At 40.5% G+C, this 25,605-nt stretch overlaps 1 protein-coding gene across 7 annotated transcripts in view; it reads right to left on the bottom strand.

Moving 5' to 3' along the window:
* Positions 1 to 25,605, bottom strand: part of TMC1 (transmembrane channel like 1) — a 259,282-nt gene that overhangs the window by 150,808 nt on the left and 82,869 nt on the right. For 2 of the 7 annotated variants that reach the window (XM_039841244.1, XM_039841391.1), the window contains exons 2-4: positions 14,087 to 14,223; positions 13,078 to 13,144; positions 462 to 532 (exon numbers count right to left, since the gene is read on the bottom strand). The exons of 2 other annotated variants lie outside the window; for them this stretch is intronic. The gene's annotated coding sequence lies outside the window, so the exon portion shown is untranslated. The remainder of the gene's footprint in view (positions 1 to 461; positions 533 to 13,077; positions 13,145 to 14,086; positions 14,224 to 25,605) is intronic. 3 more of the 7 variants (XM_039841319.1, XM_039841643.1, XM_039841556.1) reach the window with 3 other exon arrangements.

Genomic DNA, 25,605 nt, shown 5'->3' with positions numbered 1-25,605 from the left:
AAGATTCCTAAAAATTTAAACTTAGTCTCATAAGCACATATGAACTGTTTCCAGTGTGTCACTGAAAGCATGGCCTACTTTATCATGACTGCCTCCTCCCTGTCTCCTCTCCAATGCTCCAATCTGTGCTACCCCCCAAACTTCAGGCAATGGATGAGGAGGGGAGCAATGGTGACTTACTTGAGGAACCAAAAATTGCTTATAGCAATCCTGACATTCCTTTCTGGTGGTTGTTGCTGCTTCTCTACCACCAACACACCAGGGTCATCGGTCTCTTCTACATGGCAGATGTCTAAGTACTGGACATGCGTTGGTTCCTTGGAGGGTCCTAAAGGGATCTTTCTCTTCATAGTCTGTGCTTTGGGAAATTCAGCTTCAACTTGGCCCCCTTGCACCCATTTCCCCAGCCCTTCCCTTGGCAAATTCAACCTAAAGATATTTTGAAAGTAGGAGCCACTCACCCACTGGTCAACCCTTTCTGGAGATAACTGCAAAAAGGGCTTTTGCCCCATCCATCTTCTTTGGCATCCACCTAATGGAGGAAAAGCAAATGTCTTTGCAAATAAAATGGTGGGAAATTCAGGTGCATTCCCCCTCCTGATTAAGCCATGTCTGTCCGACCACTTTCTCCTTGCCCAATTAGTATTAAACACTCTTCTGGGCCAACTTTAAGACAAGATATCATCGTCGGCACCTAACTAAGAGGAGAGGAGGGAACAAATGGCTCTGACATCACCAAATGTATGGGAAAAGGAAAGGAACAAGCCCAGAGTCCTTCTCTCTCATGGAAAGAAGAGTAGGAAGAAATAGTTTCCACAATATGAATTCTGCTTTCTCCCAAAAGACATCCCCTTCCTCTCTCCCAGTCCCCTTTCAATATCGTTCACTGTTTAAAAATTGTGACACCAGTTTGGTCTTTCTCGCAGTAGAAAGGCAAGGTTTAGGAATCCCTTGGCCCAAAACCAGGCCCTTGGCCTTGGAGAATTTAGTCATTTTATTATCAAGGCTCTGTGTCCACTGTATTAGCTACACTCTTTGTGTACTTCTGGGGGTGGAAGAAGATATTAGTTATAATAGATAAGATTATGAAGCAGGGAACAATCAGTACCTTATAATGCTCTGTTACATTATTATTCTAGTATTGGTGGAAAAGAAAAAAACATTCATTTTTAATCAAAACTGACCATAATCAAATCTGTCTTCCAAGCCGGAAGAAAAATGAGAGAAACTAATTCATGTCGCTGGGAAAATAAATCACTGCCCTGCCCGCTTTTGATTGCAGACACTGGTGGGCGAAGAAGACAGAGACCTAGAGAAGATGTCTTAGCAGAGCAAGAGCACATTCATTTGTCTTCAGATATACAGAAAAATCCTCAGAGTTCGAGGATAGGGTGGGTTTACTTCCATTTCTGAGGGGGAGGCTACAGAAGTAAAAGAGGGAGCAAAAAAGATAATAGAAAAGCAATACTGTGGTAGCTGAGGATTTTTTTTTTTTCCATTTTCCATTTAAGATGTTGGCTCTGCTAGGATGTAAACCTCCATCTGTGCCTTCGAATGTGCATTAAAGACTGTTACACAGAAATGCCCGATGAGGGTATTTTTTTTCATGCAATACAAAGAAAAGGGGGCGAGTATGGCATTTGGTTCAGCAAGGGGTAGAGAGAAGGGAACTTGGATGGGAGATGAGAGGCTAGAAATATGGAATGAGTTCTCCCAGAAGCAGGAAATAGGAGCCAGCCCTGAACTGACACTAATCCCTGGGAAGATGAAAAATTCTTGGAGAAGACAGAGAACAGAGGGTCTGTGCTGACATCTGGGTTTTATTATTAATACTGTTGTTATTGTTGCTCTCCATTAACGGAGCCAAACAGACACACACGACACAATTCCCAATAACATCAAAGGCACAGAGGCTCCTACAGCTGGGCCAGGGACTTGAGAGAGGTGTCATTACCCACGCTCTACCTGCCCCTAGGAAGCACCGTCTTTTATTCATAGTCAGGGACACACGGTGGAAAGCTTGTAAAACGCCACCATTTCCTGGGGCTGACAGGTGAGGAGCCAGGATCGCCCCGTGCCAGTTGCTGCAAATGGCTACTATCGTTCTTCAATCTTTAGCTAATGGAAGGTGAACAGTGGGTGCCCTCGAGGTGGCCCTTCCTTTTCCAGAAACTAAAATCTGCCACAGAGCACTGCACCTCCACAGAGCTGAGTAACTCTAAGCCCATCTGCTACTACTGTGAGGCACGCAGTCCCCGTGTCCCGCTGACCCTCTTGGCAGCAACTTTTCCTGCCCCATAAAAACAGCACTGCTGTCCTTCTTTCTTCTCTGTGCAGGGAGAAAACTCAGCAGCTAGTACTTTGGTCCATTACAGTTGTAAAATGTACTTCTCTAAAGAGGCAGCATTAGAAATTCTTTTCTAATAAACTTTTTTTACTAGGAGTTTCACATCTTGTCATCTGAGAAGCCTCCTACGTGGCAGCTTCAGGATAGCTGCCACAGCTCTGTAACATCAGCAGCAAAGCCTTCAGCAGACTGTATTTCAATTTGTGAAATTCAAATCCGCAAATATGAACAAGGTTGCTGGTGGCCAATGTGCCTTCCACACTGTCATAAAATGAAGCAGGAACATGAGAGTTTCGTGGTGCATATGTATAAGCCACTGAAAGTCAAATACCTCACAGACTTTTTTCCAGAGACTCAAGCGGTTTTTAATTTGTTCTTTTTTCCCGACTTTTAAAATTTTCATTTCTCTAGTTACTTATTTTCTTCAAGGTGGAATAAAAGCTTGTAACATTTGAATTCCACAAAGGAGGCCTAATGAATGACATACAACTATTTTAAGCTTCCCAAAGCAACTGCGTTAAAATATAACATAGCAGTATCCAGATACAATTACTTATCAAGAGTGCTTTGGTGTAGATTTACTCTACGCACCTTTGACTAACTTTCTACTCAGAAAAGTCCCCACTGTTTGCCCAAAGGTGTGGTACTGGGTATTTTCAATAAAGGGGTCTTTTATTATTGGGGTCGATCATTGCACAAACTTGAATAAGTAACAAAGTTTTTGTATATCTCAGCTATCTCTTTCACAAAATTAGGTGGTTGTGAGATCTGCTGTCTAGCTAACTCCAAGATGAATCACCATGGTATATAAACAAGAATAATTTAACACACCACACCTCTAACATCAATCCTAGATATAACTGGTTCATTACGAAGCCAAAACAATTAAAAAATGGAAGATGGAAGGGAAAGAAATGGAACAAAGAAGAGGCAAAGGAAGGAAAGGAAATAGGATTAGACATTAGGGAACCTCCAGGCTCCCATCGTATTTTCCATTCACATCTCTCTCTGGTTAGAAAATTTGCTTTAAAAATAGAAACCCCAAATTTTTTGGGGGGGGGTATACCATAGGCTGAGGATATGTGGACAATCTTTACACTTGTTAGTAACTGGTTTGTTTGACCACTTTTGTAAACCCAGTATCTTTCATATAAAGGTATATAATAGAGGCCCCAATAAATATTTGTAGAATAAGTGAAGTATTTAATGTGGTAACCACTGGATAAAAAGTCGATAAGGAAATGGATAGATCAGGTGGTGAATATTTGAATTCAAGAATCAATATCTGTGTCATTAGAGTGGAACAGCCACATCTGATGTGTCTCCCAAAGTGATGCAATGTGAAGTACACAACATCTTCTTGCAAAACTTGAACTGATCAAGCCTTTAGAGCCAACTTCCGGTTGAAAAAGAAAATGAAAACTGGAGAAACAAGTTAAACACTACTTCAAGGAAACAGGCAAATCCAGAATGTTGGACATTCTACAGGCAAACTCACTAGTATCTTCAAGAAGTCAATGACAAGAAGAGAGAAAGAGACAGAGAGAGACAGAGACAGAGACAGAGACAGAGACAGAGAGAGATATTACTGCTACTCGGGACCTTGACTGGATCCCAATTTTAACAAATAAATTATACAAAGACAGTAGGGCAGATTGTTAAACGACTCCAAGGATTTATTGTTTAGTCATAGATAATAGTGATATTATGGTTATGTAATGGTTATGTATTTAGAGATGCATATCGGAATAGAATAATGTAATATTTCAGCTTTGCTTCAAATACTTAACACACACATAAAAGGAAGGAAATCAGATGACCCTTGTGTGGCAAAATCGTTATCATTGCTGAATCTCAGTGATAAGTGTAAAGATAATATGTGCATGGGGATACATTTTGTTGCTCTCTATGCTTTACGTTTGAATATTTTATAATATAATTCTTTTCAAAAGAAAACACCTTGGGGAAAATTCTTAGCAGGAATTGCAAAAGAGAGCTTTTAGGTGCTAGAAATGCTATCTGATCCGGGTGGTAGTTACACAGATGTGCACATATGCAAAACTCATCGAACTATATACTTAAGATTTGTGTGCTCTGTATTGCATTTAAGTTGTACTGCATTAAAATAAACGAGCTAGTCTCCAATTTTAGTAAGCAAAATTAAATTAAATGACCACCTGCATGAGTAATTAAATGTAACACATATCTGCTGCCCTGGTCCCATCAGTCACCTCCACTTAAGAGATTCCTGAGAATTTCTGGATCCATTCTTTAACTTTTTTTCCCACATGCTGAAAATCAATGACATTCAGTCACTGGGAACGCTATCTCCATGTTTCAGAAGATGGGAAAGCTACCACCCAGTTTCTGGGGTGGCAGGGCTTGAAAAAGAGACAATTATAAGCATTGGCCTTAAGTCATCAGCATCTCAGAGCCCTGGAAAGAAGTGGAGAAAGAACTGCTGTTGGGCAAAGGGATAGCAGGAGAGAAGCCCAGGGTAGGCATCAGAAGAAAGGACAGTGACTTCATGGAGGTGGACCCCCGCCCCAGGCCTGTGGCTCAAAAAATGTGTATAAACACAAGACAATCCCACCCTCACCAGAAGATCCCGGAATTAGCCTTGGAAGAACAACTGTTGATGCTGCTCCCATCTGCAAGAAAAGAAAGGTCTTTTTCCATGTAGACCATAGAATGAAAAGAATGGTAGACGGGTGAAGCACTAACACCTTAGTGTAATTAATTTACTGTAATGACTGACTCTGACCCCTTTCGTTTGCAGAGGAGAGAATATTGAAGAGAAGGGAAGACAATGCCTAAAAGAAAGAGAAGAGAAGTGAGGCGGCAGGCAGCCCTGATGGTGATCTCTGCAGAGCCTTTGGGGTTATTCTTCCCTTATCCTTAACATTTGAACACATTTTCACAGCTGAATAGCATTACGGTCCAGTCCTGCAGGATCTAAGACGTCTGACGGCCATCCCCTTCGGTTCACACTGGCAATGCCTCTACTGATTTGGTCCACGGTTCAGAGCATACTACTCTCCACCACACCCTCGCTGCACTCTGCAATACAGAGTCAGAGAATTTTCCAAATCTTTAAATTCTGGTTCCTTTTTGCTTCACAGTTCCTTCTACGATTCATTTCTCTCTTCTTCCATTTTACTATAAGCAGTCAGGAGGAACCAACACCTTGCTTAGAAATCTCCTCAGTTAAATACTCAATTTCATCACTTGCAACGTCTACCTTCCACAAAACACTAGAATATGAACACGATTCAGTCAGGTTCTTTGCCACTTTACAATAAGGATTGCCTTTTCTCCATTGTCCCATAACATGTTCCTCAGTTCTGTCTGAGACTTCATCAAAATGACCTTTACCATCCATATTTCTACCAACACTCTATTCACGATTATTTAGGTATTTTCTAAGATGGAAGCTTTCTCTACAGCTCTCCTCTTTTCTTTCTGAGTTCTCACCAGAATTCCTTTAACAGCCCCTTCAATGGTAATCTTGACTTTTCTGGCATGCACCACAAAATTCTTTCATTTTCTACCCAGTAACCAATTCCAAAGCCACTCCCATATTTTATGGTAATTGTTACAGCCCCCCACCCCCCTTCATGGTGCCAATTTCCCTATTAGCCTGCTGAGGCTGCCAGAACAAAATACCATAGATGGTGTGGCTTAAATAACAGATATTTATTTTTTAATAGTTCTGGAGGCTGGAAAGTTCAAGATCAAGGTACTGACAGATCAAGGTACTGACCCTCTTCCAGGCTTACAGAGGAGGAAGCCTTCTTGCTGTGTGCTCCTCACATGAGAGAGGAAAGCTTCGGTGTCTCCTCCACTTCTTATAAGGGCACTGATCCCATCATGGGGCTCTACCTTCATGACCTCACTTAACCCTGGTTACTTCTCAAAAGCCCTACCTCCTAATATCATCATATTGGGGGTAGGAATTCAATATGTGAATTTAGGAGGACACAAGCATTTGGTCCATAACATTACCACAGCATAATTTAGTTTATTCTGATGGAAACAAACTCTACAATAAGAAAAGACAACATTCGGATGAAGCCAACACTATGGATACCAAAGTGGGAAAACGAACAGGGTTCTTGACATCACTGAACCAGGAGATCAACCCTCACTTGAAGGACATTCTAATGGTAGTCTTGCTAGTTATATAGGAAACAAACTTCCTTATAATTTAGGCTTATTTGAATCAAAACTACTTAACTGGTACACAGATGATGTTCTGTATTATGTGACCTTCCCCCCTCGTACCCCGCCCCGGCACAGTGGTCATGTCTGAATGGAATAAGAGAGGGCACCAGGCCCTTGAGTAAATAATATGCAGGCTGGGCTGTGGTCCATGAAGTAGCCGGATACAAAAGCTCTGTCCAATAAGAACATCATATCCGGGCAAGTGACTGACCAAAATCAATCCACCTGGCTTCAAGTCCTTCAGTAAGGCTACTGGTAGCAGCAAGAGTAGTTGAACTAGAAGAGGAAAGCTGTGCGTGGGGGTGGGAGCAGTATGTCCCTCTCCCATCAACACTGTAGCATGACCCCAAACCATTTAAAAATTTCCCAGCATTTCAGGGAAAAATTATGAGTTAGAAAAATGTGATAGAATGTGAAGTAGATGTGATAGCACCTGAAATCAATTACATAAATTGTGGGATACAGTCACAGTTTACGTTTTCTATCACAGAATTAGAAGTCACACTTCTTCTCCATTATGAGAGAAATCAGAAACAAAGAAAAATTATGAGTCCTCTCTGATATCCCTACTCCATCATATTGTGCAGCCCCTGCCATCACCAATTTGATTACACCATGCCCTGTAGGAGGAAGGCACTTGTAATGATGCAGAAACAGCAGAGAAAGTAACTGAGGCCCAGGTCGCCATCAAGAGGGTTACAAGACAAGTGGCTAAAGAAAGCAATATTCTCACTCACCGGTCAGTTCCCAAATGCAAATCAATCAGGGAAGCCCAGCTATACGCCTGTTCCTGTTTTTCTGTGATGCTGGCTCTGGGTAGAGATCTCCGACTTCCTTATTTCCACATGTACTTCCAATAAACCTCTTAATTATGGTACCTCTCTTCTTCGAAAACTTAACACTATTTTCAATAAATATCCAATTTTTCCAAATAGCTCTCCCAAAAAGGGAGTCTTTCTTCCCTCTGACACATTTTTACTCTTATTTTTTAAGTGTAAAAAAATGAATCTTTTCTCCCAGAGCAACATTTGTTTGAACAACCCTGAGCCTAGTCGGAGATCGTAGTTGTTGCATTTCTTGTTTCCACCAGATGGTGCTGTCGCTGGTTCACACGCCCCGGTGTCCCCGCAAAACTTAATCTCATTACTGAATAAACACCAGCAACTGCTTTACAGAGAGAGAGAACTGCTTCTCCCCCTTCCTGAGACATTACCACTGCCTTAACAACTACCATCTCCGTAACTGAACTGCTGGACATTTACCACTCTCTCAGAAGGTTTGTTATTGAGCTAAGCCCTCTCCCTGATGAAATAGTGTTTGTTCTCTTAGAATCTATTAGTGGAGGGTGGCCATTTAGCAAATGATCACACAAACACGTAATTATCAACTCTGATTTGTGCTGAGGATTTAGTTGGTTTAGAGTGGAGAAAAAAATCAAGTGATCCCCTTGAAAAGTCCCTGGTTTCAGTGATCAACTACACGATGGCCCCAAATTTATATCTCTAATCACCTTCACTTCCAAGTTGCATATATATATATCCCTATTTGATCTTCCCACTTCATTGTTTAAAAAGGCGCCTTCCAATACATGTGCAGCACTGAATTTGTGATCTCTGGTCTGATCAGCTGCTGAGTATCCATGAGAGGCACAAGCCATATATTCAGTTGTGAAACGCAGAAAACTGAAGTGTCCTTGAATCCTCCTTCATCCTTAGCTGCATAGACAGTCTAGCACCAAATCCTGTTGATTTCATCTACCAAATCTGACAGTATTTCTCTAGATCAGTGATTCTCCAAGTGCAGTCTACAAACTACCAATGTTGGCACCTTCGGGGAACTTGTCAGAAATGCAGATTCCCAGGCCGGTAGCTTCAGACCTATTAAATAAATCAAAGGGTCCCAGAAATCTGCATTTTAACGAGCCCTCCAGGGGACTGGAAATCCACAACAGTTTTGAGAACCACTGCCCTACACCCACAGCCCCTCTGCTGTTGATGTGAATTGAACCCATCATTTCTTATCTGGGCAACTGTAGTGGCTTTGCAATTATTCCTTCCCACATCCAAGTAAAGCCTCCTTCTAGGGTGACTGTCAACCCTGGCAGATATTATAAGCTACCGAGATCCACTTTAAACCAACTAAATCCGAATCTCTGGGGTTGGGGCCCCGGGCTTTTGTATTGTTCAAAGGCTGTACTTTGAAGGCCAAGACTGAGAACTCTACATTAATCCATCCTAACTGGCAGCCAGATTGATTTTTTAGAAATGCAAATCTGGTCTTAAAATTACCCCCACATAAACCTGGCCAGAATCAAGCCCACATTCCTAACACCTACAAGGCAGGCAAGTGATCGCCCCTGCACTAAAAGCCACACACCACACTGGTCTTCTGGCTGATGCAGGACCCGGCAAATTCCCCCGATTGTGGGGGAAACTCAAACTCTGCACTGAGAGAGCACAGGGTTCTCTCTTGGTAGAGTATAAGAAAAAAATTCAAATCCACGCCAAAACTGGAGTCAAAAAGAGAAGGGGAAATGCAAAAACAAGAGTAAGAAAAGACAAAAAAGCCTAGACAAGGGGAAAGACCCTCAGTGCTGGGAGTCCAGTTTATATACCATTCTTTAGTTTCTGTGAGTTCGTTCAGAGTTTGTGTGCCCATTTTCCTTTGATATGGACATACAATGAGGAAGGATAAGATTATGTGGTGTTAAAAGGTAAGAATATGGAGTATTAAAGGCCTGCTGGCAATTCCCAGTCTGTAATCCACAGGTTCCCCATGGTTTTAGCCTTAGGGAATGAATGACTTTAATTTGTGCAGGGCGCCACTTAAAGATTCTGTTTTTCCTGTTTTCCCTTCAGGGTGTGGGGAAATGGGTTGTTAGCAATTCCAGCAGAAATCTTCCTTTGTTCTGTGGGTTTCCTTGTGGTCTGGCTGCAGGCTGATCAGTAAATAGCAGTCTCTGAATTCTTCTTGATTTAACACTTTAGTTCTCTTGTCCCCTCCCTATCCGGGCAGGCTCCTTGCTTTCTCTTCTTTGAGAGTTTTGCACTTGCTGCTTGCTCTCTTGGCCTAAATTGCTGTCTTACCCCTTTTGCCTGCTAATCCTTATTCATTCTGTAGATCTCAGTTCCATCTTCCCTTCCACAGGAAAGTCTTCTCCAACCTCCTTTGTCACCGGTAGAGTGGGCTGGGGAGAATCCTGATATCCCACTTTGCCTAGGAAGTTCTTATATATGGACTTAGGGCTTATGAATTTCTTTATTTACAATTTTAGATTTACTTGTGATTATTTAATTCTTGTCCATCTTCCTCACTGGATCTCCTACAGTTTGACACAAAGGTCATATTAACAAATATTTCTTGAACAACTTTTTGACGTGGGCACTAATTAGCATTCCCATTTATATATGGGAAAACTAAGTCTAGAGAGCTTAAGTATCTTGCCCAGGTCACACAGCTAGCAAACAGTATGGCTGGAATTCGAACCTAGGTCAGGGATTTTTCAACATCATAGCCACCAAACTGTGCTGGAGGAGTAATTTCTACTGAGTGCCTGAGTTTCCACAGTAGACCAAGATTAAGTTTTGCTTGGTTCTTATTAGAACCGAGCTCAGCTTGAAGATTATACATTTATTTCCTTGACATTGAAATTGCAATCTGCTCTAAGGAAATGAAGTTTCTAGCTCTCTCAGTATAAAGGGCAAATGTGTGGGAGAAGCCAAAGATCAAACGGTCAAGTATACTTGTTACAGAATTTTTCATGAGCTGAATTCAAATGCTATCAGTGGAGCAGCTCTCTCTTGAATTTGAAAGAGTGAGAACAAAGGATGAGGGGAAAGGCAGCTGCTGGTTTGTAATCAGGAGCCAAATGGAACGGTCCAGGCCTGGGAACATGAAGTAGATAGATACAGCCTAGGACTAAGACATAATGTCACAAGAGAAGCTAAGAAGCTGCTTCTCCCTCAGCTCAAACACAGGAGAAACACATCTTTCTCCAAAGTTTATCAGAGGATCCCCTCTACTTATACCAGCTGCCCTTCCTCTTTCTGCCATAAGACTGAGTTAAAACTCCAGGAGGTCATTTTGCCTCTTGGATTCTCAGTTTTCTCCTATGAAAAATGAGGAAGTTCAACTTAGAAGACCTTGAAAGATACTCTCAGCTCTAAAATTCTATGGTTCTATGACCCACAGCCAATGCTGTTAGGATTGACTCCAAAAAGATAGGAATACACATGGATATCTGTAACAATCCCCTTTTCAAAATCAGAAAAAGGATGGCCTATTTATGCTATTCCTCAACCCCTACTGCATCTGATTCATGAAAAAAAAAGTGCTTTAGGTCACGTCCAGCCTGCTTTGAAGTCTAAATTGAAACATTAAGTTCAAAGCAAAATAAATCCAAAGCAGAGTGAATGCCACTAATCTAACAATTCCCAAAAGTGATGTAAACTAAAATATTATTACAGAAACACAAACATTTAACAGGGAAAAAAATTGGTAACAATTTTTAAAAAATAATTTCATTTGCTTGCATTAGAATGAATCGTGTACAATTTCAGAAAATCAGAATAAACCCAGATTGCAGTTACCATTCATGAAACACAGTGTATTTAATCTATATTTTACAGTCGTATCAAAACATTTTTATAAGGTTTATATCAACACTAGAAATGAGTAGCTATGAGGCAGGACCAGCTAGAAAACTGAGATGAATTCAGCTCTGAGGTGCCTTGGCTCATGCTGTTTACTTTGTCTAGAATGGTCATTCCCCAAACTTTACCTAAAGAACTTCTGCCATTTCTTTCACCCTGTCACCAACCTGAGAAGCAGTTCTAAAAGATGGCTCCCAGATTCTTTGACCTTCCTCCTTTCAAAACATAGTCTATGTTCCCTCCCCTTAAATTTGGGCTCTATAACTTCTCAACGAATAGAATATGATAGAAGTGATGTTGTGCCAGTTTTCAGATTCAGGCTTTAAGAAACTGGCAGTATTTACTTTCTGACTTGGAAACCAGCCACCATGCTGTGAGGAAGCCAAACAGCCACATGTAAAGGCCATGTGTAGGTGATCCAGCTGACAGTCACAGCTGAGGTCTCAGTTTACAGCCAGCATCAACTGCCAGACACAGGAGTGATCAAGCTCTCAGACGATTCTGGTCCCCAGTTTTTGAGCTGCCCCAGCTGACACCACATGGTGTAGAAATAAGCTATTCCCATCCAACCCTTTCTAAATTCCAGCTTCATGAGCAGATTAAGTTGATTGTTATTCTCAGTCCCTAAATTCGGAGTGGTTTGTTATGTAGCAATAGGTAACAAGGACAGAAGCCTTCCTTAAATCCTCTCACCCCTGCCACAACCACCATTGCCATCAGTATGATAGTCATGAGGGCAGTTCACAATTATTTCCATTCTCTCCTCCTTCTGGGTACAAGACAGAAATGCAGTTCCCACCTACTTTGAATGTAGGCATGCTCACATGATAGATTATGGCCTATGGCATGTGACTGAAAATTATATGTGCCAATTCTGGGCAGAAGCTTTAAAAATCTGTGCAATCTACCAAGCTCCCTTCCCCTGTCACTGTGTTGGAAGCCCACACAGAAATGAATCTCCCATCAGCTAGATTCCCTGATGGGACTAGGACAAGCAGGGCTGCATTGTCAACCCATGCTGGACATACAGCCTGAAAAAAAAAAAAATTATTTGTTGAGTTAAGCCACTGAGATTTTTTTCAAATAATTTATTACCAGCATATGACCAGGTTTTTCAATGGTAGCACTACTGATACTTCAGGTTAGATAATTCTTTGTTGGGCATACTATCCTTTGCATTGTAGGATATTCAGCAGCTTCCTGGCCTCTATCCACTAGATGCCAATAGCACCACCGCCTCCAGTTGAGTCAACCAAAAATGTCTCCCAATATTGCCAAATGTCCCTTAGATGGGGCCCCACTTTAGAATCATTTACCTAGATGACTCCAACTAATACAACCATCACCGGGCAGAATGAAGTGCTTCCTCTTCACACTTTGAAAGCCCTTCATAGACATTTTTCTATAGTACTTCTATTATCTACAACATTGAATTACAGTCAGTTCCTTGGACTCTGTCACCCTGAAGACTGTGACGGCAGGTGGAAAAGTAGAACAAGAGCAATGATCTACCTAGAGCTTGAGTTTTCTGTTAGCAGTGTGCCAAGTGAGGTGGCTGGAACTCACAGTCTCCCCCAGCAAGGTGACCCAGTTCAGGGCCACCACAAATGGTTGTGTGGTGCACAGATGGCACGACAGTACCCAACCACAGGGATAAGTGGTGACTGAGATTCATCCCACTCTGCTCACTATGCTGCCTCCATGCAGAGGGAGGGAGTTCTTCTCAGTTATCTGTCTGAAGAAGAGCCTTTATAAAAACTTCACTCCAAGGCCAGCAGCTGCTCTGATCCAGGTTGTGGGGGAATCTGGGATACATCCACACAGAACAGGATGAGAAAATCAAAGCTGTCCTACCTGATGTTCACACAGGGATTCACTTTGTCCTGAATCTTGGAAAGACTTGGAAGGCTATTTCAAGACACTGGACAAAAGTAAGTAAAAGAGACTCAAGTTAAGACTGTCCAGTTTGAAAATAAACACAGTGAAAAGTTAAGTCTCCTTCCTACTCCTGATCCCTAACATTCCCTCCCAGGGCCAGGCATTGTCATTAGTTTCCTCTGTGGCCTTCCACAGGAACACCAGGATAGATATATACTGTATACACTGTACGTATATCTATCTACATATGCAGTGATATGCATATATAGGACTCCCTCTCTTTTTAAAACACAAGTGTTAGCATACTTTACACATTGTTCTGAATCTTCCTTTTAAATTTAAACACGCATCTTAAACACTGTGCCTTATCATTACATGCCTCATTATTTTAAAGGCACAAATTTCATTTTATGGATTGATATACTGTACATACTCTGTACTGATGGACATCTAAGTAGTCACCAACCTTTTGCTATTAAAATCACTGCTTAAACCAATAATTTAGGACATTAAAAAAAAAAGAATGTCTAGTTCGTGTCAGATAAATTTTAGCAAGATTCCCTAAAATTGGTTATTTATCTGAATCAAACTAGATCTCAATTAAATAACCCCAAATCCCCAAGCACTAGTGTGGGCCTGTGTGACTCTCTAATCTATGTAAATTAAGTACCAATTAGAACCATTTATTAAAGTTTCCATGTAAAATGCCAGCTAAACTGTATACATTAGTGCTGTTGAAATTAGCCCTTGTGTAAATTATTTCCAAAAGCACACAGCCAGTAGGAATCTCTGCAATTGCTGTTTATGATATTTCCTTCTGGTTTTGCTCAAGTGGCACTTCTGGATGTTGTAAATTAGCTACCAAAGTCACACAGTACAGGGTGGTGACATGGTCAGTGGAAGTCCAATATCAATACAGGCAAGCCCCAGAGTGCATGGTGATTCCTCATACCCACTACTGATGCCTCGACCACTCTGCACTCACCAGTATCACTTTTTGCTTCCCTTTTCTTCTTATATTGTCTTTTCCTCTTTTGCTTACTCTCTTCATTATCACTATCAATTCAAAACATAGCCCCAATCATGATTGACAGGCATCAGAGAAGTCTCAGTGATACTCATCTATCAAGAAAAAGAACAACAATTTTTAAATTGAAATGCACGTGAAGTCCCCAGATGCCCCCTTTAAAAAACTCCACTCACCTCTACCTAAACCTATCTTCCTCAAGAGGCCAAGTTAACGATAATCTACTACTTATTAATAATGCTCTGCAGCAACATTCACAACAATGTTTTGTCATTTTCCACTGCTTGACTGACATTATGCTTTTTTCATGCAGGCTTCTTGGCTTGGAATGACATGCTTTCAATTTCTTGCCTTTGAAAAACCTCTTTGTCATGTAAGCCCTTGCAGAATGAATTGTTCCTTCCTCTGTACCCCTCCATCAAATTGCTTTCATTGCTATTTAACACCTATTTCACTTTGTCTTGCATTATTTGTATTTGTCTTTTCTCCTTAGCCTCCAAGGCTCTTGAGAGACTGAGCCCTGTTAACATTTGTGAACCTCTTTGCTGGGAGCACATCTGTCTGGCACATGGTAAATGAACATGAAATATATAGTGAAATGAAAATAGGCTTCTGTGGGTTGGACTAGGAACCTAAAGTTCACTCGAGAAGTTAGTTATCTTTCTCCAAAAATGCATTGGTTTTCAAACAATTAACTTATTGGTTTATTTATATCCTACTTTATTCAATAATAATTTCAAGCAGCCTATAGATACTTCCGCAATTTTTTTTATAGTGGCATATTTTGTAAACTTAACTCAGGATTAAAGATCAATGTCAAGGAGAATGGAAGAGCCCAGATATGTGGGCTATAGAATCTAATATAGCCATAAATTTAGGCTACAATTTTGGCTCTGAGCTTCCTGACAGCCAAAGCACAAAGGAAAATATGTTCAATTACATGGTTCTCATTGTCCAGAAGGAGAAAACATACCATTACTTGGGGGAAGCAAAATTCTCCTGGCACTGAGTTCTGAAACAAAAGCTCTTATATAAGATTTCTCACAGAGGATACTGAATAAGCACACATTGACTCTTAGTTGGAATTTTGGTGCATAATTCGTTCCTCAGACCGTTAATGAAGGGTCAAGGGCCAAGGTTATTAATAAGTAAACCAATGCAACACCTAACATAACATCCTATTTTGCTGCTGTCATTGGTTTTGTTTGTTTGTTTTTAATAAAAATAAAGATATTTATGTTTCTGCTTTGTAGTAATTTTGAATAGGAAATTATAGATCATTGACTCAATATTTCTGAGGTTTAACAAGAATATTTAAAAAGGGTGTTGAATAACTTGCATTTAATCATTAAACCAAAGAGATTACTAAAATAGAAATAAATTAAAACTCTAATATGAAAAACTCAAGATTTTCAAAATCAATAACTTCATTGAATTTTAGTTTCCTCATACTTTGAAGCAGCAATTCCAGAAAATAAGGATTCTATTTGGTAAATAAGCATACAATTAGGGAAGGCAGAGGCCAACAAGAAGCGGGGAAAGAGGAATTTAAAAAGATTAGTCAACCTCTTTGGAAGCTTCCAAGGGGGCTATTTGGGTCTCATTGTCAGAAGTAAATCAGCCCTTGGATAGTAACTAAAATCCCCAGTTAATATACAGGGTGCTTATCCAAGCCAAGATCAACTGTGTTTTAAATTTCATTTTAAACATTGAGGCAGGAGGGGGCAGGGGGGGGCGGGGTGGAGTAAATCAGTTGTATAGCCAGAACAATAAATCATAGCACAATTTTCTAAATGTGTTTTTCTTACAGTTTGCCAACTTTTACAAATCCTTGTATGCTTATTGTCAAGTACAAAATGCCATCATTCCCTCTAAAGTTATTCAACATGAAAACAGATAGCATGGTTTTACTAATTCTGTTTTCTACCAATCGCTTCCAAAATATTCTCTTGAACACAAGAGAAAAAAGCTCAGACTTATTTACAGCGCTCTAGAGCATGAGAATGTAAAATGTGAAGTGTTCACCCCCAAAATAGTATACTAATAAAAATAACCAGACTTTTGAGTCACTCCCGTTAATGGGTTTTATTTTTAGAGTTCTGTGCTGTTACCCAGGAAAAACAGTGGAGATGAGAAAGCAAATAAACTACTAAGCAAAATATATCAAGAATTTATTTGAAATTTGAGCAGAATTTGAAATTGATCTGCACTGATACTTCTTGTAAGGTAACTATATGGTGAAACTGTTAGAAGAAAATTCTTTTAGTAATTAAGCTGACCCAAGGGTACACATGACTAGGAGTGCTAATCCAGTGAGCATCCATTTAGAAAGAAGAACGAAATATGTAAATTAATCCAATGCATCTCAATATACCAACTATAATTCCAGTTAGGTTATAATTCCAGTTAGGTTATAATTCCAGTGAGCAAGAACTGACTATTACAAACAGCCAAGGATATAACATATATTTATTAATGGAATATTCTCGTAAAAGGTAGCATCGAAGAAACAATCTGAGAAGCTTAATGTAATATAGCTGAAGAAAAATAAATATCTAAGGACCCCTAAACTAAGTATTCCTTGTCAACCTTTGGTTGCCCTTTGTTCTATTTAACAGTGATGCCTCAGCCATCCAAGGAAACTTTACATATTTGAACTCCAACATGCTAATCCTTCACCAATCATTATGCATTATTTATAAGGCTAAAGATATTGGAATACATTCGTTTTTCAAGTGTAGTCCAAATAACATAAAAAATTCTTTCGCAGTTAGGGTCAGACTGCAGTGCAGAGCACACAGACTTCTGCTGATCAATCTGGACTTCAAGTACATATAGAAAGAGACAAAGTCAGCAAGAGGTGTTTGCCACCCTGAAACCTCTGACTAAGGGCAGAGTAACATGGCAACGTTTCTGGTTTGACTTGGACATCATCCAACCCTGAATGAGATTCTAGTTTTGAGGAGGTGCCATGTTATCAGCAGATCCATGTTCAAAAATCTGCCCACCCTTGCTTCACTTTGAAGAAATACAGTTCAAGGCTAAATGAAACTTTCCAAGTCCACTGGATGTTTGCATTTCTTTGCCTGGGAATCCAAGCTTGAAGTAGACCACAGACAGGGATTTGCCAGCTGTGGTATTCATAAATTGATCAAGCAGCTGGTTGGTGTGATCAATCTTATCTGTGTGTATGTGTGTGTATGTGTGCCTGTGTGTGTCTATGTACATGTGCACTCCCAGATTTAGAAAGGGGGATTGGAAGTCAGCGTCTTCAATGCCTTAAAATGTGCGAGAAAAGATATTAAGAGACTGAGGCGAGATAAGGCAAACGTGAAGCCAGGTTTTGGTCTCCGTGCTTCTCAGCCAGACACCATGAATGTTGTAAAGGAAATGAGAAGGGTGTGTGTAATAAAACAGCTGGTTGAGAAAGATATAAGTGAGGCCGCACAGTGGGCTGATAGTGAGGTTACTGGGAAAGAAATAAGGCAATTCTTCTAAGCAAAGGAATAAGGAAAAAGAGACAAGACAATACAGTGGGGAAATATATGGTACTCTAGCTCAGTGGTTCTTAAACTTTAGGGTACATCGGAATCGCCTGGTGTGGGGGGGCAAGAGGCTTGATAAAATACAGATTTCTGGGCCCTATCCCCAAAGAAACTGATTTAGTAAATCCGGTATGGCACCTGAGTGTTTACATTTCTAACAAGATATCAGGTCATATTTTTTCTGCTGGTCCAAGGACCACACTTTTTAAGTTATAAGACATAGATGCTGACAGATCTGAATCTGAAGGCCTGCTTTGCTGTTTCCTATCGTGTGCCTTTGAGAAAATTACGTAGACTCTCTGAATCTTGGTTTTTTCATTCTTACAATAAAAATGAAGATATATACTTCATAAGAGTGTCATAAAAATGAAAGGAAATGATATATTTGAGGCACCAAGCCACCATAGTAGAAATTTTACAAATACTTTCATTTCTACACCTCTGAGGGCAGAGGAAGAGAAATGGAATCATGACCCAGAAGGAGCTCCAGGAAAAAGGACAAGGGCTGTGTGCCCAGAATCTAAAGCAGGGTATCTCAATCCTGGACATGCATCAGAATCAGCTGGGGTGCCATTTAGGAGTGGAGATTTCTGGGCCCCATCCTCCAGTCAAAGGACCAAGTGGAGTCAGTGGAACTGGCATGGAGACGGGGTGATTCTGAGGCCAGCCGGACTTGAGCCCAGAGACATAAAGAAATGCAAGTCTGAGGTTTCCAAGTCAGAGTCCTGGATAGCAGAGACCAGGCAGATACTCAGGGAACTGGGGACAAAGTCGTAGATTCGAGGACAGGAATGAATTCAGGAGAAAGAAACCAGAGAAAGCAGCTTGCAAAGAAAGGGGAGTGGTTAGAGGATCAGTTTGAGTATGTGCTTAGGTTACCAAACTTTGACCTGTACTTTAAAAAAGGCAGATAAACAGATTATAAATAATGTCTAAATAAGCACGCGATTACAACCCCTCACCGTGCAGAAAGGGTCAACTCTGAAATCAAATGGATTATGTTAATTTTTAAAAGTGAAAAAGGTAGGATGAGGAAATGAAAAGGAATTGAGAAAATTCCAGAAGCCTCAGATCCTCAAACAGTAGTCCTCGATTTATGTTTATTCTCCTCAGGTCAATTCCAATAGTACAAAACAAAAAGTTATTAACCGACCAGCACCAACAGGAACAAAGACAAGGAGTTTTCTATTCTGGGATGTTTCGTTCATTCTATTCTTTCCCGGGGCCCTCAGGCACCACTAGAGTGTGTTTCTCAGAATGCCAGCCCTAGAGAAAAGGCCGCAGGTGACAAATATGAAAAACTGCACATATTGTAACTCATCCTTGACTATGCCCAAGGCACATTAGCATGTTTAATACTTTAAGAACACTCTTATTGGAAGTCCTTATTTCACTAAACGCTTTTGTAGCATCCCTCCTATCACTAATTCCTGGGAACAAGCCATCAGAAACACTGCCCTATGGCAAAGTCTGTAGTGGCCACACCCTCTGCCTGCCCCATTGCCAAGATCGGGAACTGAAAGCTGCACTGTCTAAATGCAGAGTTGTTCAGACTACCAAACACTTCCTGTTTGAAAGAAAACTTTTCTCGGCTTTCAGATTCGCTGCCTGCAAAGGAGGGATAAGAGTGTGGCTTGTTTGTCAGTTGGTTTTTGTCATTGGAGTGGTTAATAAACAGATAGTACTTTTAATAACATGGATATACCTGCATGGGATTCTCCACCTCCTTTATGGAGATAGAACACACACACACACACACACACACACACACACACACACACACACACACACACAGCAGAGTGGAGAGAAATTATAGTGTTAAAGAAAAAATGACACAGTCGAAGTCCTTGAACAGGAAAATAAAATTGCAAAAGGTAAAGATGAAAGAAAACACAGTATGCTGGCTAGGTGAAGGCCCATAACTCAGTTGGCTTGTTTTTCAGCAAGCTAATCCTCCCCTCCCTTGAAATCCCAGTTTGTAAGTATATTTAGAGTTGCTCAGACACAATATGCCTGATACTAAGAAATCCACTTAGTCATTGTTCCTGGTGAACCAGTTTTGCAAGAGTTAACATAACCCCTTGCATAAAGCTGAAAAGAGTCCACCAAAAGCTTTAGCAAAGAAGAGTTGTGCTCTATGCCTAAAGTTTAGCTGATCTCAATCAGGCTGCTACAGAAATTATGTTATTTACTTACAGAGTGAACTGTTTTTGATCCGACTAGAAACGAAGGCATTACTCAGTGTCCTGGCCAGTACCTGTGTTCAGTGATGCTTCTCTCTTTTATACACACAGTGAGTGCCCTGAGAGTTTGAGGCTTCTTGTTCCTATGCTCCATCCATCCCCCTGGGATCAAGCATAACTGTCTGAAAAGTGGGAGCTTCTACATCAGTCGTGCCAACTTGTCATGTCAACTCCCAGAGTGATCAAAGAATTTTAAAGCAATTAATCTAAACGTTGACTCTCCTAGGTGGTAAGCCGCTTGAGGGCGAGAACAACCTGGCTCCAGAATTTCTAAGAGGAGGGGCAAGGGGCAGAGATGTTACTGGAAAAGGAGTAGTTGGAGGCTGTACCTATGAGACTTCACTTGAAATGATGGTTTCACAGTAAGCAAATTAATTTTCCTTAGATTATATGCTATAGGTCAATAAAAAGCAGCAAGTTTTTTTCTGAGAAAAATCCCAGTGGCCAATATTGCAGAATAAGAATGCCAAAGCTGGTAAGTAAAGCATGTTCCAGGAGGTAGGTGTTGGGGGTGCAATGACGGGCTAGGCAATGCCCATCGAACCACCCTTTGGTGCTGGGCAGGAAACAGAACTGATTCGTCTTGACGCCCCAGCTCTTAGCCACATAATGGCACAAGTGGGAGTCCAGTAGATGTTTGACGATGTAAAGAGGCACTGAGCATTCGAAGGAGGAGAAAGGGAAGATAAAAGAAGACAGAAGACAGAGGAGGAAAGAGAAAGAACAGAAAGAAGAGGGCCTAGAGAAAGAGATCAGAGAAGAGAAAAGAGAAACAAGAAGAAAGAGAGAGGAGGAGGAGGGAGAAGAAAGGGGAGAAGGAAGACCACGACACATTTCCCCCACGAGCTGAGATGATGCAAGATATTTATGGGGCTCCTTAGACTACAGCTGTTGGAGCTTAACCATAATCACAGTTCTTGCTCTATGAAATGGAACTCTTTTTCTTTTCTTTTTGCATCTGAGCTACTTTCTAGAAGTGATTTCGTACAGCTTGCTTTGGTACCCTAAGGGAGATTTCGCCATAGGGCTCCTGCTCTTGTGTCAACTCTAGGTGCAAAGGAAACCTACCTCATTTCCGCAGGTATACCACCGAAAACATTTCCCCGAGGACCTTCTCCTAACAAGTTCTTCCTGTACTTCTGAACACTTGTTTAGCTGATGGGAAGATATGTATGAGCCCAGTTTTCATCACCCCAGCCCTCTTGCCTGATTCAGAGATACTAATCAGAAGCTAATACTTTACAGCTCTGTCATTTCCACTCTAGAGAAAGAATTAAAAAAAAATGTCACAAGCTCTAGATCGTAAAGTAACAAGATGAGTAATACAGCTAGAATAAAGAGAGAGAGAGAGAGAGAGAGAAAGCACACAAAGAAAGGACCTAGGGCCGCCCTGAAGAGCTGCTGTAACCCCATACCCTTCTGGTGTAAGGCTCCTTTGTTTCAGTTAGTGTTGCCTTCTGGGCAAGAATGGGCCAATAAAAGGCAAACCATCTGTGCATGTACTTCTCTCAGATGTCTACAAAAATCCCCCTAGTTGTTACCTTCTGGGGAGCTCAGACTGTTGTCATTATTCCCAATTCTTGTTCCAGAGATTTTCCAATTTAAAAACATGGTATTTAGTTTTTAAACTTCATCTACTATTGTGGAATAATAATACAAATGAGATAATACATGTAAACACATTATACAAGTATTTATCTCTTTTTAAGTAACAAGATAGAGGTAAAAGGGAGGTCAGGGTAGGGGCTGAGAGGGAAGGCCTGGACAAAAGAAGTACAAAAACCTAATGGCAGTTAGCAGCTGTCTTCTCTCCCCACACCCAGCTCTAGCTGAGGGATCCAACAGTCAGCACTGGTCCTGACTTTTTAGGAGTCTAAGCTTTATGTTAGAGACCAAGGAGTGAACAATTGCAATGAGTAATTGTTCCAACAAAGGGGGGCGAACAGAGTGTGATAGTTTTGTGTGTCAACTTGAGGTGGGGGTGGTATGCACAGATAGGTGTGTCTGTGAAAATGTTTCTGGAAAAGATTAGCATTTGAATAGGTAGACTGAGTAGATAAGATGGCTCTCACCAATGTAGGTAGACATCATCCAATCTGATGAGGGCCTCAACAGAAGAAAAAGGCAGAGGAAAAGTGAATTTGCTCTCTTTGCTTGGGCTGGGACATCCATTTTCCCCTGCCCTCATTGATCGGCTCCCCTAGTTCTTAGGCCTTTGGACTCTGTCTGAGTTACATCACCAGCTTTTCTTGTTCTCCAGCTTGCAGACAGCAGATCATGAGACTTCTTGGCCTCCATAATTGCGTGAGCCAATCATTGTAATAAATCTCCCTTTATATATATCTTAATATATTCTCTTCATTCTGTTCCTCTGGAAAGCCCCGACTAACACACAGAGAGATGTGGGAACATATGTGGGACCTGTAGAAGGGGTAAGCAGCCAGAGAATATGCTCAGAGGAATTGACAGCTGAAGATTCACCTTTGGTATGTGTCATACTTCTCATGACCCCTATTGCAGGATAGGTTTGGAAAGCGACAAAGAAATAACTTACCCACCTTAAGTTAACTTGGTACCATATATCAGTCTAGACTTCCTATGATTATCACACGGCCTTTCACACTCTCTCTGTGAGTGGATAAGATTTTCAATCAAGTTTCAAAACTGACTCCATACAATTGGAGGAAAGAGTGATGTTAAATGCCTTTTGTAAAACGAAGCAGTCTGAAACTGGACTATTGCCTTAATCTGAGTTGACTGGGACTCCGGCAATGGAAAATTTTCATCTAGAGAGCAATCCGAAGAAGTACAACCTCTGCAATGGAAGAAGTCTCTGCAGCAATAATCAGATTTTGTTTTGCATCCCTGATATCGCTATAGCAATTCCCGAGCCAAGGAGTCAGTTAGGATGGCCACCCATGCTGGAGCACCCAGTGACTTGGGCACCCCATTAAATGAAGTTCACTCAACATACTTCCCTATCTATGTTCTTTAACCATCTGTATTGGAGGAGATTCTGCTCACTGCTCTTCCTGTTCTCTTTTATTAGTGCCAATCTTGCCATCTTGAAATTTCTTTGTTTCCAAGAAGCATCTATGTGGAGGACAGAGCAATGTCATTGCCTAATTAAAATAGGAAGTGGGGGCAGGACGGAGAGACAGAAAAGGGGAAACGTTCTGAAAACTAAGCATTTGACATAAGTACCATTAAAATGTTACAGAGTCAGAAATCCTAATTAAAGAGGATGAAATAAGTGAGATTTTTTTTTTTTTTTCTGAGAATTACTTAGGATCATTATAAACCATACAAAGGAGAACAAGACCAGCCACTTTGAAAACTATTACCTGTTTCCTTAAGGGCTTAAAGCGAGGTATGTTTTCTTCCAAGGTATACACACAAGACTTAGCAATAGCTAATCCCTTTTTGACTTCATTCTGGGTTACTGTGGTGGGTGGAAATGCTGGCACAGCATACCAGTGTCACTATGTACTACGAGGCCATTTGTGGGTGGTAGATTTTGTGGCTGCATGTTCATTCTACCTCTTCTTATTCTAAAGCCCCTAATTATAGAAGGACACACTGCCCATCTACCTATATCACCCTTCTTTATTCTGATTCAGCCTTCATTTTCTTCAATTTATATTCAAACAGATATGACATTAAATTTCTAGGGAGCGAGGGTGAAAGTGGAAAGGATGTCCCTAAAGTGAAGTATCTGAGAGAAAGAACAGCGGGATGGGCTATGACTAGACACATGTGAACCAGGCAAAGTATATGAACAGAAAATTCGTAAGAAAGAAAATCCAAATGGCTAATAAACAAGGAAAAAAATGTTCAGCCATACTAGTTATTAAGGGAAATATCTATTTAAACAATAATGAAATAATGTATTAATCTGGGCTTTCCAGAGAAAAAGAACCAATAGGAGACACACACACACACACACACACACACACACACACACGCACACGCATTACATTTAAAGGAATTGGCTCATGCAGCCATGCAGGCTTAGAAGTCCCAAGTTCTGCAGTCAGCAAGCTGGAGGCCCAGGAAAGCTCAAGGATAGTTCCAATCTGAGTCAGAAGGCCTAAAAACCAGGAGAACCAATGGTATAAGTTCTAGTCTAAGTCCTGTTGTGAAGACAGGAGAGGATCCATGTTCCCACTTGAAGACAGTCAGGGAGAGAGAATTCTACCTTACTCTTCCTTTTGGTCCTATTCAGGCCTTCAGTGGATTGAATGAGGTCCACCCACATTGGTGGTGGGAGGAAGGCAATTTACTCAGTCTATCAATTCAAATGTTACTCTCATCCAGAAACACCTTCACAGACATACTCAGAATAACCCAATATCTGAGCAAGGATACGCTTTATAGTATTGTTAATAATACTAAGAAAGGTGGAATTGCATACCATAGAGTAGATTTTAAAAAGAAAAATTAACCTACATGAAGCAGCATAATAAATCTTAAAATGCATGGCATTTAAAGAAAGCAAACTGAAAAAAGATACATACAAAGTGATACCATGAGTATAAACATTTAATGTAAATAGAAAATATTCCCATATATTATTTTTTGGTAGATACAAATGTAGAAAGTTATTTTTTAAAAACATGCATTAAGCTTATTTGCACCAACTTCAAGATAGTGCAAACTTATGGGATACAGAAAGGGGGAGGGGAAGGAGGGCGTGATAGCAATTGGGTGGTTTAGCTATAATTAAAATTTTATTTACAAAAAAGGAGATTTGGCAACATGTTGATCTCTCTTAAATCTAAGTGCTGTGTATACAAGTGTTATGTTATAGTCTCTACTTTCCTGCATATTCTTCAAATTAAAAATGGAATAAATGAATTAAAAAGCAATATTATCATAAGATCCCATAAAATGTAATCAGTGATCAAATAAAAGAATATATACTAAAAAAAAAAAAAAAAACCTGGTAGAATATAGACCAAACTGTTAGTAATGGTTGTGTTTGAGAAACATACTTCAGGGGGTTTAATTCTCTGCTTTCTACATTTTCATTTTGTTTGAACTTTTGCCATGATCTTGGATTATCTTTGTAATCAGAAGCAGCCGAAATGTTAAAAAGAGACAGAGGAGGTAAAGAAAGATTTAAAGAAACTTACATTTAGGTCCTTACTCAAAAAGCCCCCTTCGAGCCCCACCCCTTGGTGTCATTTTTCAAAGAGTAGACCAGAGGAAAAAAGGAATGCATTTATGTTCTTAGAAGCCAATAACCAGCTAAGCCCCAATTTTGCAATTATGCAACACCAGCTGCCATTTCTGAACATTCACAAAGAGCTAAAAAAGGGCTCATTATGTTCTTCTGAAAACTGTTCCTCATCCTGTATTCTCTGTCTAAATGAATGTTGCCACTATACTCACTAAGTCCAATCAATTCTACCACCTTGAAAACTTTCATACCTGCCACTCTCATCCCAAAACCACTGCCTTAGTTTAGGCCATCTTACTGATTGGTTCTTCTTCCTGCCTCAGGTTTTAACCCTTTGAATCCATCTAGCAAACAGTGTTCAGGGCAATCAACCTGAAGCACATTTGATCATATAATTCCCTTCCTCAATTAATCATCTCCACAAGAACGTGTCCTTGTTTCTCATTACTGACAAGATGAAATGCCTACTCTTTAGAATGGCTTCAAAAGTCTGGAGACCTTTCTGAG

Source organism: Pteropus medius, unplaced genomic scaffold (genome assembly GCF_902729225.1).
Source record: "Pteropus medius unplaced genomic scaffold, Ma_sr-lr_union100, whole genome shotgun sequence".
NCBI lineage: Eukaryota > Metazoa > Chordata > Mammalia > Chiroptera > Pteropodidae > Pteropus > Pteropus medius.
Note: the sequence above shows the minus strand (reverse complement) of the source record. Positions and strands in the feature narration are given on the sequence as shown.